Source organism: Pygoscelis adeliae, unplaced genomic scaffold (assembly GCF_000699105.1).
Source record: "Pygoscelis adeliae isolate BGI_AS28 unplaced genomic scaffold, ASM69910v1 Scaffold186, whole genome shotgun sequence".
NCBI classification, from domain to species: domain Eukaryota; kingdom Metazoa; phylum Chordata; class Aves; order Sphenisciformes; family Spheniscidae; genus Pygoscelis; species Pygoscelis adeliae.
In genome coordinates this window covers 9,356,231-9,371,453 of record NW_008825071.1, presented here as the reverse complement: position 1 = coordinate 9,371,453, position 15,223 = coordinate 9,356,231, and the positions used below count along the sequence as shown (strand labels likewise).

At 36.9% G+C, this 15,223-nt stretch overlaps 1 protein-coding gene across 1 annotated transcript in view; it reads right to left on the bottom strand.

The window, feature by feature from the left end:
• Positions 1-15,223, bottom strand: part of CDKAL1 (CDK5 regulatory subunit associated protein 1-like 1) — a 436,847-nt gene that overhangs the window by 78,571 nt on the left and 343,053 nt on the right. The window lies entirely within an intron of this gene.

The window sequence follows — 15,223 nt, the reverse complement described above, 5'->3', positions numbered from 1 at the left end:
ATGTTTTGATGTGCACGCCCTATTTCTTATCAGACACAGAGCTTGCACAGTGTACAGTTGCCAGCCATTAACAGGGGAATGTATGCTACATACCCACAGAATACAATTGATAAAGGGCTCCCCCTCCCCTTATAACTAACACGCATCACAAGAAAAGAAATTACTCAGACAGTATTTATAAAGGAGTTTAAAAGCACCAAAAACCTGTATGTAGTCTCACAGAAGTAAGAATCCTTTGAAAGAATTTTTAAAATCTTCACATGTATACTCTCCCAGATTATCATTCATATCAAATCCTGTAGATTTTTAAATACAAACAAGCAGAATTTTAAAAAATAACTACCAATGGTATCTGTTTCCAAAACCCAAACGTCCTACGATAAATTGACATCCTTTGATACGATGTTACTAATAATCAGTAGAACAGCAAAACCAGATACCAGTATATTAAATAGCCCTGGAAATGAGTCTGTTAAAAGGTTTAGTCACCCCATTTGCTGATTTGTTATTGGAAAGCTTACAGAAGAATGGAATATGCATATAGAGGCTGGTAAACCTTAACAAATTTAAAGTGTTTACTCCTTACATTTCTTTCAACGTAGGGAGTGACAATAAAACTAAAAAAGAGAGTAACAAAAATTCAACCCCAAAATACATCCCAAAATTCAGCTCCCTCTGTTCTCCATATTGAAACAGAAACAAAAAACACAGTGGCGATGAGATAAGATAGCATCACTACAGCAATGCAGGGCATATTTCTGCAGAATTAATTGACTGGCATTGACTTCAAGAAGCTAAGTCATTAAACCTGCATGGACTAAGATAAGATTTGACTGGAGTTGTTAAGTTTAAAAGCGTAGGCAGGCCTTGCATTTCAGAATGGTAATATGGTAATATAAAGTTTCTTCATATTGAGCTGCTTACTGATAGTCAGATGAAAACACCAGTAGTCTGTATCCACTGATGACAAGTTGTTGCGGGCAATTTTCCTAAGCTGGCATGTACAACTTTGGAAAGAGATGAAAGGAGATCCACGGTATAAATATTTCACTTTTTAGGGATTTCTATTAACCATCCTGCAGGCCCTGAACTCACCCTTTGACACTACATCCCAGTGTTTAAATGACAATATCAATGATTTTTCAGTTCTCAGGAAGACACCTGCAAATATATTTTACCTTTTTCTCCATGTTTTGAAGTGTAATACAGGAGTGAATGTATCTAGTTCATTTCTCACAAAGTTCAGAGGATCCTTTGCAGAAGGCTACTATAAACAACCATCGTTTTCACTGTAGACCTTTGCTACCAACAAGGTATTGGGCTGCTCCAGCTTCCACAAGCCTGCATGGTGATGCTGCTGCGCCAAGTTGGAAGCTGGATAATGAGAACACTGGGGAGCAGTATGCGCACTGAAGGCTTCTTCCGAGCTTGAGGATCCAGGCTTTTATGAATAGCCAACAGGGAGCTTAGGAGAAGATACTGATTATGCCTGTTGGCAAGACTTTAACCTTTTAACTTCCATAATGCCTCTGAGGTAAACTATAATTACAATGATTCAGGCAAAATAAGGTGGGAGTTCTGTATCTGGGAGGCGCAAGGCAAAATTACTCAAGATGAGCTGTTGATTTACTAGAGAACTGTAGTTCAACACTGGGCACAGTCTGATCGGTAGTGTGGCCATGAAGATTTTTTTTTTTTTTTAAATCCTCCTTGGCACACAAATGAAGATGGTGCTTTTGTAATAATGATTAAGCAGGTTTTGTTTATCCTAATTTTCAGCATCTATACTTAATTTAACACAGATTATTGGTGAATTATGATTCTCTCAACCACAGATGTCTACTTTAAAAAGCTGTGAGACTGTAAACAAACAAACAAGCCTGGTCTTTAAAATAAATGTACAAGAAAACATGAACGCGTTAGAGGAAGACAACAGAAAAAGCAGAGTTTTGCAGAAAACTGTGGAAATGAACAAATGTGAGACAGGGTGCTCTCAGCACCTGCACAGTGCTAGACCTTAAGGAGCTTTATATCTTTATTAAATGTAGTGATTGAATTTTCTAAAATCTTTCTCAAGAACTGTTTCTTGCTGTAGTATGTCAAACAACTTTCTGACACACCATTAGTTTTGAACCCTAAGTACAGCTTTAAATTATAAAGAATTCATGCCAGATGTCTTGAAATAAACCTCATCTACTCTACAGAGACACATCATCAAGCCTGGCAGAAATAAAATTAGAACAGGAAGTTTTGCTTTAGTTGGTGGGGTTATGGATGAACGTTGCTCCACCTTCCTGCTAAGTTATACATGGAATTCTTCTGTACCTCATTCTTAAGGTATTCTCATAAGCAAAGCGGAGGGAATAATAAATTAAAAAAAGATTCCGAAGTACCTGCAAGCTCTACTAATGAAAATATTGAGGAAAAGTGAGAGAAAATGGGGCAAAAAAGTAAAAACAAGAAACAAAAACCCACAAAAACACCCCAACAATAATGTAATTTATAGCTGTCAATGAAAAAATGGTGGCTGTGATACTTCCACACCATTTGATTGGTGAGGAACACCTAAGAAAGCATACCTAGTGTGACCAGTAAATGCTGGACTTGGGGATATAGCAAATGCGCTTACTGGATTTGTTATTAAGAGTATAAAGTATTGCTGTCTGCCCACCATTTCATGCAGTGTTATATCCACAGCAGTATAGGTGGAAGGGAATCCGGGGCAGCTTCTCATCCCATCGTCTTTGAAAATTTAAAAGGTGAAGATTAAGTAGCTTCTGAAACCTAACATCCAGCTTCAATGGCTGGATCCATTGAATCCAGCCATTCATGGCTTCAATGTGACAGGGTGTACCACAGGACAAATTTTTCCCTTAAGTCATATTGTAAAATATCACAGAATGAAAGCAACCTAATGAGGAGGAGTATAGATAACTGCTTACTTGTAAATTAGAAATCCAAATAAAATCTGGAACACTTAACAACTGCATGTTGGCTGATTAATTCCTACATGCGTATTGGGAAACTATTAATTTTGCTAATCCAACAATACAGTACCTTAAATATGCTATTGTCAAACTCTATCAGAAGCCCTCAGTATGGCCGATTACTGACTTTTGCATATTGCATGTATAATTAAGATTCTTAAATTTTCCCCAAGATGTGAATTTCAATATGACAGTTTTAAGATGTTCTACACATATAGGAATTAAAACCTGAAGATGTTCTGTTTCAGAAACCATTATCTCAAGCTACGTTTAAAAAGAAGCAAGGAACTTCAGCATACCACCAAAGCAGCAGAAAGAGAAATTTTAAGACTTACTTAAAACAGTTGAGGTGCAACTCAAATGCTTTAGACAAGTCCATAGTTCCTAACTGAAAACAATGTCAGCATAAGGCAGTGACTATAAACAGCTGATAGAAAGCAAAATAGAATAAACTTAAAACAGTAGGAGTAAAATTGAAATATGGGCATTCGTAAGTAGAGATTTATTTAGAGACCTATTTATCCCAATACAAACTGTATAACAGGACTGTTGCTCTCTTTTGTATGACTGGAACCCATAGGAATTGAACACAGAAACACATATATACATGCACTTTTCTTTTACATGTACAGGTACTTATTTAAAAATCCTGTCTAAATTTTCTTAGTTCCGAATATGATTAATGCAGCCTATCAGAAGCCAGATGGTGCAAAACCAGAGCCATCAATCAAAATGAAAAGACCACTGAGTGCTATCCAGAGCGATGTGCTCTGAAATGGAATTTCTGGTCACAGACCCTAACGTGCGATGTGCAGGGGAAGCCATAAACATCGCAGCACTGCCCCTGAGGAATGGCCAGAAACACATCAGGCTTTGTTAGGCAAAAAACCTGGAGAAGGAGTACTTGCTACAGTACTGCTGTAGGCTCTGACTGAGAATGGCTCTGCAAGCCAAATATATGTACTTTAAATAAAAAATTAAAAGCAAGCTCTTTAATGAGTTTAATAATGTTTGCACTGATGACAGTATCTGTCAAACTGTGCACTTGCCATTTGATTTAATATGGGATTGTGCCATACATTAACAAAGCAGCTGCCACTGTCTGTCTGACACGTGAATTGGTATTTAATGTCTGTTCCCGCACAGGACTTACAAATGGATCATATTTTTAGCTTTATATTACACATCTTTCCGCAAATGTTCTATGGAAAACAAGGTTGGAGTTTGCAGCGTAAAACAGTGATGGCTTATGTCTTGTAAGATTTTGTATCAAGCAGGCCTTTTATCTAAAAAATAAGCTTGTAAAAATAAAAGGCATGAAGGAGCATAATTTGCCATACACATGCCTAATAAATGATGCTAGCAATATTAAAAGAGATGCAAAAATGAGCAGCAGTAAGAACGCATAGGTATTTTTTCCCGGAAAAGGCATGACTATGAAATAAAGGATTTGTCAGCATGACTGCTTGTATTTGCAACCTGAAGTGTTTTATCACAGCACCTCTCTTTATGTGTGCTACATATATAAAATTTCACAGAAATATATTTTGGAAAAAAAAATCTTGTGCTGTGTTTTAAAGACGTTTGTCAACTACTTGCATATCCATCCTTTCTTTCTATAAGGCTAGATGATTAGGTATGACTATTGTGATTGTATGAGGAACGGGTGAAAGAAAAATTCAACATGACCTAAAGCAGCATTTATATGAACTAAAATGTCATCTTTAAAGATCAACCTCTTAGTTGCTTTCAGTGATATTAGAAAATGCCACATTTATCACAAAGAAATTGTAATGCTCCTGTTCCTTTAAGGAGATATAAACCCCCTATTTTTATCCTGATGAATCATGAGATACCAAACCTTAAATTTGCCATTGGCCCCACAAGCCTCTTATACTTCAGATACTGCAAATCAAATAGAGGCAGTCTCTAGAATTACAGGAAGAAACTACAGCTTCTTGGAAAGACGATTTTTTTGATGTTGGAATCTCGCCAAAATTTGAAATGATGAAGTAAATTCCAAAGAAGATGGCTACCATACAAGCCTCTCAAGCTGGAGCCTTTCCCTCAAAAAATGCATGGAAGGATGGATAATTTATTTTATCTGTCTTTGGATGGATAGTTTTTTGGATGAAAACTATTTTATATTCATAAAATACCAGAATACAGAGGAACAATAATATGAAGAACATGTCATATTTAAGGAATGAAATATATTTTGTTAACGTCCATTTATAACAAAATCCAGGTTTGTACCTCTCTTCCTACTGACAGCACCATTCCTTCTTTCTGATATACTAAAGCTCAAGTACAGCTGAAATTGAATCGTGTGTTTTAGATGCTTTCTTCTGCCCTGAACTGGGACCTAAACCTCCATGGTATGGCTATACTGCAGAGTGAACTCAAAGTCTACTGACTCTGAGCCTCCACCCTCGAACTAGGTTTGGAAGTCTTTCAAGCCTACCCTAATTTACATGAGTAGAGTATACGTTAGTATCCAGGTAATTTAACTGAGCATCGCTAGTTTTACTGTAAGCGTGCATACTAAATCACCAGAGCACTGACATCCTTCAGCGCTCATCCTGCAATCCTCAAAAAGGATGAGCAATTGGTAAAAACCATAGGATGTTTTTCTAGTTACATCTGAATGCAAACACCCTCTCTCCCCTAAGACCATGAGCCCTTCCCTCAGACACAAGCAGACTGAGTGCAAGACCACTGAGAGCACATTTGTAAGAACCCTAAATTTCACACGCAGCTAAGACAGATGCTTTGCTGCAGGTGACAATGACCTAGATTAACTATGCAAAATCCACATGTTTTGCTAGGAAATTCTGAGACTCCTCCTCCAGCTGCCCTTCAAAGCAGAGCACTTGAGCTTACGCTGAGAGTGGCCTAACTGCACTATGCCGACAGACAGCAGGAGAACAAGTTTCCTGTGTAGAACAATCTAAAGCCCAAATTCTATCTATAGTTCCACATGGTCACTTTACTCAGTTTTCTCTTTTCAATTGTATGATAACTAACCTTTCTTCATTCTTAAGTGGGATGTAGTATAGAGAGGAAATGATAACAAAATAAAAGCTAAAGGAGTGTTTCTAGTTCCAAGAGTTTAAGTTTCAGCAGAAGATAGAATCGTAGCCAGTGCTGACTTATTATCAATTGGGAAAAATGTGATCCCATCCTTCCCTGACTTACTTGAAATACACCAGATTGATTCTAAGTATCATCCAGAAACAATCTCAAATCAAAGTTTTTCTTGATGATGGGTTTTCGTGTGTGTGCGTATGCGTATATGCAGAAGAATATTGAGAATAAGGAGATCAACATTTCATGCTCTTATTATAAGACACAAAGCCAGAAAATACACACCTGCTTCACACCTTTATATCAAAGGGTCATTAAAACAAGCTTTTACACAGGAATAAGGAAGAAGAAAAGTAAATGGAATATGTTCACTCCATGCAAGAAAGTCAAAATCTTACCCAAGATTTTGGGTATCACAAGATTAATAAAAGCATTGATGCCAACTTGGTTCACATTTAGAACTTTAAATAACATGTCAAATTAATTCAAGTACACAGAAAGACTGTAGCAATTTTATGAGCAAAACCAACTATTGTTCTCCAGTGAGAAGATAGGGAACAGAAAGTAAAGCTAGTTATCATATCCATTAGCGAAGTTCCCAAAACTTGGGTCTCTGGATATGTAATCAATTAAAAGCAAGCAAGCTCAAGTGCTTGGTCATAGGAGCACTTAGGTCAATAGCAAAGTTAAATTCTTGAATAGTGAAGAACTCTACCACCACCCCTGCGGGTGGGTTCCCATGACATTGTGCTCATGCACTGCTACAGCTGCTGCACTGATGCCTCCCCCTCCGACAGCAACATTGTTTCCCACAGTCACTTTAATGCCAGGACAAAGTACAGCTGCAGAACTAAGGGGCTCCATAAAGAGAAAGAGGAAAAAAACAAGAAAAACAGAAGGGCAGGTGAATTAAAGTAAATGGAGAGAGAATACAGTGCTAATACCCGAAGAAGATATTAAACAAAGAATAGTTAGGCAGGAAGAAGCAGAAAAAAGAAGGTAGACTACACAAAGAAGAAATAAACATTTTTTTGGGGGAGAGAAATAGCAATAGAATAAAGAAAGAGGGAGGGGAAAAAAATGAGAGAAGGTGAAAGATAACTGGGGAATCCAATCCGCTACAAACTGCACAGTCACAGAGAGATACAGGTCAAATGAGATGTTAGGGAATGGGAGAAGGACAGATACCCGAATTTGATCTGAACTTGAAATGACCATAGAACTATTAGTTACACACTCCATCACATTGCCAATGCAAGATTAAAGAAAGCTTAAAAGAAATTTTAACAGGGCCAGGCCTCTTTACTTTTTGTGATGTCAAAGTTTTCCAGCAACTAATTTTAGAAAACCTAAAAGACCTTTCTTTTTCATACTTTTGTGTCAGTACCACAGTAACGATGGACAGGGTACATAAGCAATACAAGACACGCAGCAAAAGGTAATGACTTTCTCTGGAAAATAACAAGAGGATTAATGTGCCTCAAACAATTTGTTTTACTTGAGTTCATATGACAGATATTTAATGTCACCATAAAACTTGTCTCTCATTGTATATGTCAATATTTTTTTGCAGGTAGAAAATACTTATATAAGGCAATCTGCTATACCAGGTAGCATTTGCATGCTGTACCAAGGAGAAAAACTGAAGTAAATGACCACTATTTTCATTATTATTTATCTGAAAAAATGTATAGATGTTTTTACATGAAGGGGATAGGTATATGTGGGTTACATCAGCTTATTTCTTAAAACTGTTCTCAAGCTCATTAATGAAGATATTTCAATAATACACTGGTACCTGTGAAACCGCGTTTAACATCTAAGCCCATGCATCATCATATAGCATTACCTTTGTGTATAGATGCAAACGTGATTTGACAGACTATTGTTAATCATTTTTTAGAAAGATCATTTTAAAAAGATTGAAAAAATACCTGTTTAACCTAAAACAGGAAAAGCCTCCCTTCTGGTTGATAATTGAGGTAACAATCCCAAACAATTCAGTTAGCATCAGACAGGGTTAGATATCCAATACCTAAAACAGGCTTTAAATATCCAATTACAGCAAAAGTTACTGGCATTGAATACAGTTTTAACCAAAGTACTAAGCATATATACACTACCTGTTTGTATATATTTTAGGTTTTGTGTAAAACAAACACAACAAACAAATCATTGGTTTTACAGCAATAAATTCAGGAACTGGGGGTTTTTTTTTGGTTGTTTTTTTTTTTTTTTTCCCATTTTCTGGATGCAATATACACTTCAAATAAGATCGCAAGTCTTTTATCCCCTATATTTCAGCTATAGAATTAAGACAGAACAGATATGTCTTTTTCTATACAGTATATCCAACAGAGAAGTAAGCCCTTTTGTTTCTTCTCCTATTCTCTACAAAACCCTGAAACAATTCCTGGTATTTGAATTGCCATTTCTAAACTGTCTATATATCAGCTCACTCTGTGTTATAGATGGCATAAACTTCAGTGCAGCTAAGAGTTAAGGCAAGAAAAAGCAGGAGCTTTTCAGGCCATTAGATTTTCTTCGCTATCATCAAGTACTGTTCAAGTGTGCCATTAGCACAAGGCCACTGCACTGTTCTTCCAAATAGAAATTGCTTTTCTCTTTCAGTAGTCTTCTTTGAAGCTTCACATCATATGAAGAGCACAAAACAGCTTTATGTAACCTCCTCCAAAAAGCAGTTCTGAACACGAGGGAAGGGAAAAGAGGAGAATGGAAGTAGGTTACAATAAGAATATTTCCATAAAACATGGTCATATCTGACATCTGAGCTATTAAATTAAACCTGAAATCTATTTTGAGGCAGGAGATAGCAAAAGGCTCTGTCTCCTTTCAGCAATAACCTAGAAATCTTTTTCATCTTACAGAAGAACAATTCAAAGCACCTGCTTTAGGAAATTCAGACTATGGCTTACATCACAGGCACTGCAACCTCACAGTCGCCTTATGATTTAGTACAATGCTGTTCCTGGAATAAATGGAAAGCAGGTTAAAAGGTTTTTTGTTGTTTTCCAGAATCATATACCCAAGTCATTACCCAAAAAATCTGAAGGCTGAGACAGTATCTCAAAACTACTTTCTTCTTTTCTGGCTCAAAAGTAAAACTTACACATTCACAGTGCATCCACTGCACATGCACGTCTTACAAAACACAGTTGATATCTAAGAAACATTACTGTCCTTAGGAAAAATAACAAGAATTGCTTGTGTTTTTCAGCAGTTCTGAAATTTCCCATTTCCAGATTCCAAAAAGCATCCAAACCTGGTTTACTTAAACATGCTAGCTGCCATGCCTCATATGTAATACAAACCACTTCCTAACGCCAGCGGCTATGAAAGATGGCCAGCAACAAACACAGAAGTAGGAGATGGCAAAGTCTGGGAGATCAGGAACTACTAAAAGGGTACGAGCATAGATTACTGAAAGATGTAAATCTCGCCTGCCAGGTATGTTTAATGCTGCAACTATGTTTTAGTCTTTCACTAGCTTCTTTTAAGAAACTAATCTCATAGCAACACTTTCAGCTCTAAAAGTGTCCAACATTTCAATTTACATGTCTTCTCATGTAATCACATCATACCACAGTGCAGACACATCTTCAAAAACAAAGTTTTCAGGATCTAATTACCAGAGTTGTATGGTGATGCCTGCCATTAGAAAGTTTGGACATCAGGCATTTTAGAGTTGTTTCTTTCAGTAGACATCAGAATTTCTTTTGTTCAATTTTGTTTATTTGTGAAGGATGCACAGAAGGTCCAGCTTCCCTGAACATGGGAGAAAAATGAAAGGAAGCGGCTCGCTGGAGGAAAACTGGTCCCAACAGAAGCACTTAACTTCCCCTCTCCCCCTGCTTCTGCTGTTTAAACTAAGCAATCCTCACCACGGTGAAGACAGTTTCACCGGTTCTCGGTGCCACCACCACAGCCTCCATTGCCCTGCCACAGACTGCAGTGCCCAGAGGCCACCAGCTACAGCACATGGGCCGGAAGGAGTACAGGACTTAACAGGTTTTGCTACCAGAAGTCAACTGACTCCAATCCCTCACCCCTTTCCTGGGACTTTCCTCTTGCTTTTGGATACTTCATGTTCCACACAGGTGCCCATGACAATTTCCAGACAATGCCACAGCCTTGAGCATTGCTATGATTAATATTTTGTGTTATTGTCAATGAAAACCACTTAGACCATACAGATATGCCTCCATAGGCAGTGCCAAAAGAGATCCTACCTGTTTGATAGTGGCTCCTGTCTGCTGCATTATGAAAACACAGTTTCACTCCTCATTACTTACAGCCTCTTTCAATGTGTAGTAGTATCATTTTTTAATTTTTCTGACTTACAAATGCCACAAACTCTCCAGAGGAGCTACAGAACCCAGCAGAAGAAAGAGGTGCCCTACAACCACAGTTTAAGGATGCCGACATTAGATTATTTATTTTCCCTTAAAAATTGGAGCAAGAGTCTGTGCACTATTGCAATAATTGGTTGAAAACAATTACCATGGTAAGTCTGTAAGTGACAGCAGCCATTAGCAGCCTTAACTTTAAGGGTAGCCATACATAATCTTGTTATTAATCTTCCTTGAGTCAGTTATGCACACATCTACCTTTATGAAAGCCAACAGAATACAGGATATCACCCCCTGCCTCCCAAAATTGCTTACCAGGCTAAGAGCTAGCAAAAAACCCAAAACAAACCCAAACCAAAAGACAAAAAAAGAAAGCTTTTTGACACTTAATTGTGTATCTTAATACAATGATCCATATAACTTGCCAATCACACAGGCATCGTCTATGGGGTTTTAGTTTTTTGAGTGTTTTAACATTTGCAGAACACATTAATAAAGAACATTTTAAAGCACGAGGCTTAAAGATTTTACAATTATTTCAGCAGTATTGCATCAATTAGAGCACATTTTGAAATAGTAATTTATTTTTTTAATCCTGAGCACTTTCAACTTGGAAAAAAATTCTTCAGAAAACTTTTCAAACCACATGAACATTGCCTTTATTTCTTACTTGGCTGGACACAGTATATGCTAAAATAAGTCACTAACGCTGTAAGACATGACCTTATTTTTTCATAGATCATGCCCTGTTCTTGCGCAAGAGATTCAGGTTGCAGAAGGCAGAAATGAATCCAGAGCTGAGTTTTAAGCACAAGTCTCAGAGGATTTCTCACCGTAACAGCACAATGCTGCCAGAGGCATGTATGGACATGCCCTAAGGTCCCTCTTTCTGTCTATCCTCTCAAAAAGACAGAGCAGCAAAATGAATAGTAGTTCTGCTATACTGTGTTTACTATATGTAAAAACATTCTTTTGCAGAGCATAAATTGAGGATTATAGTTTTAAACAACTGCTCTAGGGCTAGACCGAATGTTTAACTCATCTGACAGAAAGAAGAAAAGGAACTAGGGCTCTGTGCTGCTGAATTTGGACACTTTCTGCATATTGGATCCTGAAGCTCATATTAAGCTTCTCAAACCTGTTGTTTTGACCAGGTAACCTGCTATCACAACTGCCTTAGTAGCTTTCAACAAACTGGGTCACAAGTTTTAAACGGCAAACATCACTTGGGAGAAAGATACTAAGGGAGTTAAACATCCACTGCAGACAGAATAAAATCCTTGCTGTGCACAATGTGGAACCTCAAGTGTACACACAAAAAAGATTCAGCAGAAATCATCTGTGTGCAAACATAATCTTTCATTAAATGAGCTAGCAGAAAACTGGCCAGATTATAGCTAAGGGTAAAAGGAGCACTCCTCAACTATCTTCCTTTTAATCACTAGAACTGTTGTTGGTACAGCTTTATGAGGATGACATTTTTATCTTATTTTTCTGATGGTCCTAGAAAAAGATAAACCGTACATATAATAGGAAGAGCTGTTTCTCTAGCTAACTAGAGAAAAGTTACACAGCAGTCAGAACTTGACTCTCAAGAAAGCCAGACTATACATACTCCTACTCTACATAAACACAGGAAAAAGCAAGTGTTTCAGAAAAAGGAATGGCTTCATCTACAAATAAGAGTTCTATGTATTTTTACACATGCTAACTGAAATAAGTTTGAACAAATGGCAATCAAACACCTACCTGGAACAGCTTTTCATAATCAAGATATATATCAGCATTTCCTAAATAATTATTTAGTTTTGGAAAGAATGAATTTTAGAAGATATTTATTTATTTTAACAACAAAAGAAGATATCTGAGAGAAGTGAACTTTTTGTATGTGTCTCACATCAAAAGCTCAACATATTTGCCAGGCATTCAAGACTGATGCTACAATGAGCTTTGCCAGTGGCACGGTATCTGAAAGACCCACAGGTTCCATAGTAGGAGGCTCTGCAAGCACTACAGTGACACTAGGTGAAAGAGAACAAGATCAAATCCCCCTGGATGGGATAAGTATAAAACCAAAGGGTAATTATTGAGATTTGCTGTTGTATGATTTCATCTGAACAACGAGAAGAGCAACTAGATGGTAAACTATACATATTTAGGCATTAAAGAATACAGGAACTTAACTACTCTTCCTCTGCTATCAGCAGAGGCAGAGTATTTCCCACTTTTCCATCCCTTTTGCATAAGAGAATTTTAAAGCTCTGAGCCCTCTGCTGCTGAATTAAAGCCTCACTAGGTAGGAGATAAGACTCCACACTTGGAAGTGGAAGGAAAAGGAAATCCTTGCTTTCCCCCTCCATAAAACAGCTGGCTTTTCACTTGGGAATGCAGAACCACAGGCATTTAAAATGTCTTTCAGGATGCAGTAACTCGCACTAGATAGGCAAATATATACTGAGGTAAAATTTCAGGAATAGCTACTATTTCTAACAGCTATTGGTCTCCTGACCAAGCATAAATAGTAATAAGGTTAGTAAGGTTAGTGTATTTACTCCATCAAAACATCACTTTCTGGTTTAGTGAGTGAAGCACAAGCTTGGAAGAATGAACATTTCCTGATTAATTTTTCTCTTTTCTATAAGATATCCCATCACAAAAGGATGAAGTACTATCAAATCTTGCTAGACGGTCCTATTCCAGCCACTGGAGTTCATAAGCTTCCTTTTTACATCTGTTTTAACCAATGTTCCAACTTATCCTTTAAGGTTATCTCTTTTCTGCTTTAGAAAGGTTCTCAGAGAAATCTCTTTTAATCAAGCAACTAAGAATCCTGGAAGTCAGTAATTTAAGTCACTCGTGCCATGATCCTGCATCACCAACGCTTTCACAAAGCCATCATAAAATCTCCTTTTTACACTTACTGAAAAGAATCTACAAAATAGCAAACAACCCCCCCAAAACCAACCCTTGTGCAATGTAAATCAGACAAAACAGAACTAGAGTAAAACTAATATAGACCTCCACTTGAAATAACTGTATTTTCAACTAATGTTGATTACTGTTAGTTTTAATATAAAAATTGAAAGCCCTCCTCTAGACTGCAACAATTGTGAAATTGACAGTGGAGGTGGAAATTAAAAGCACAGAGCAAGAAATCCACAATGAATTGTTGCAGCCACTACAAATAGGAAGTAGTTAGCAGAAGGAAAACCTTCACTGTCAAATGGAAAATAAGGAAAGATCATCTTTTTAATAAACTTTCATTTGCCCTTTTCCCCCCCTTTTACTCTCAGATATATATGCAGAATGCACTTGGAAGCAGCAAAAGAGTAGAGCTTCAAAAATCACCCATCAAACAATTGTGCTACTTTTAATACTTTCTTAAAGGTCCTAAAGCAAAGATCAAAAGGGAATATATCTAAGCATTTATATCCAATTCCACATCGCCTGATGACTAATTTGTAAAGACTGCACAAGTCCTCACAACTGAAGCCAAAATCATTTGAGGATACTTTGATATAACGCCACAAAGGATATGAGCAGGAAGGCAGCAGGAGTTACAAATGGCCAAGCTCCATTAAAAGTGCTAATAAAAGAATAATGGAATTTCCTTGTACTATGAATAAAAAGTGTTTGGCACAGTAGAATTTAGACACGAAGAGGAATATCAAAGCTTCTGGTTCATCGGTTGCTTCTCCTTATTAGATCTTAATTGACTTACTATTACATTTACCTTAAAATGCTTCAACTCAAAAAAGCAATGATCCCATTCAAAATCTTGTCACGTCAATTTCCATTATTCTTCATGTTTCTCAATTTTCAGAGGCCCTTAATATCTGCTTTACCAATCCTTGTAAATAATGCAAGTCTATCTATAAAAAAATACTTTGAAGTGATGGATTTAACTTGAAATTATATATAATTACTAAAATTATAGAATGTACCTACTGTTTGACAATGTTTTTTTAAACTGTAAATTTTCAAGTTGCTGGTAGCTATGGAACTCTCATAGCAACAACCTACCTGATAAATTTAATCCATTAATATTTACACAATGTATTTCTTTCTCATAGACATATGTGTAGTTACACACATAAACGCATGTATTCGTACATACAGTTAGGTGCACATACATACACAATTCTGCCACCTTCTTCTCCCAAACATAAAACCTAGCTAATTTTTCCAATGTATAGCTATTTGGTACGTGGCCAGAAAAAGACGGGGTAGAGTTCAGAACTTTCCTTTGAAATGTCTAAACAAAAAAATGTTTCAAATCTTTCTTTTTTTGAAATGGATACTTGCAAAATCACATATACTTTGCAAAACAGAAGCAGCAAAGACCGCGATCACATACTGCTGACAAATTGTTAAAGGATTTAATGCACTTGCTTAAAAAAATGCCCACAGATGCATCCAAGACAGGAGGAACTCCCCGAAAATATTTACAAATCTACTTAACTCCTTCAATCTGCTGCTTAATGCTCTGTTTTGCATAATGTCTACCAAAACCCCACGGTAAATAGTTATAGCACAGAAATGCTGTGATCTCTGTCTCCTGGTTCTCCAAAATCTTCTTGTAACAGCTTTAATTTTTTATTTCACATCTTTAGGAACGTAATCTTCTTTTCTTACCCTATAGTATGGGATATAATAAACAAGTTTTTTTTTTACCAGGGTTCCCAGACTTTACAAATAAGGATCAAGTTATAATGATGATGTGTATTTCTTCTTCTTCCCCCAGACAACCATCAGGCTTGTTAGCAAAGCAGCCTCTTC